This window comes from Penaeus monodon, chromosome 34 (assembly GCF_015228065.2).
Source record: "Penaeus monodon isolate SGIC_2016 chromosome 34, NSTDA_Pmon_1, whole genome shotgun sequence".
NCBI lineage: Eukaryota > Metazoa > Arthropoda > Malacostraca > Decapoda > Penaeidae > Penaeus > Penaeus monodon.
In genome coordinates this window covers 32,485,866-32,486,357 of record NC_051419.1, presented here as the reverse complement: position 1 = coordinate 32,486,357, position 492 = coordinate 32,485,866, and positions in this window count along the sequence as shown.

The window sequence follows — 492 nt, the reverse complement described above, 5'->3', positions numbered from 1 at the left end:
ATACCTTCGCGAACACGGCCCGTAAAGTTTCTGTGATGGTCACGTGTTACACCCTCCACTTTCGGCCTTTTGACATCAAGTGGTTTTAAATCTCTTTCCCCACCCCCTTCTAATCCTTCTCCCTAGCCGAGCAGAGTGTTCCCATACCCTGATACCATAGTTTTGATCTTTTATTTTCGCGAGATTACATATATACATACATGGGCATGATATAATACTAGCCGATTTTCACTACACCGGGCGGCTGTTTGAGTGTCTCAACCGCCCTGAAGATGACTTTTCTGGGCTAGCAGCATGAATAACGTTTTTTTTATGGTTTTAGTAGATGTTTAGCAATGAATTAAAAAACCGCATAATTTTACCAACAGTCACCAATTTCCCCTTAGTTTTTAATAAGGAAATGTTGAAAAAAGTATTAATTTCAAGAAACATATCCACTATTTGTATGTGAAACAAATAAAGAATTTAATGAGAAAAGAGAAAAAACAAGGC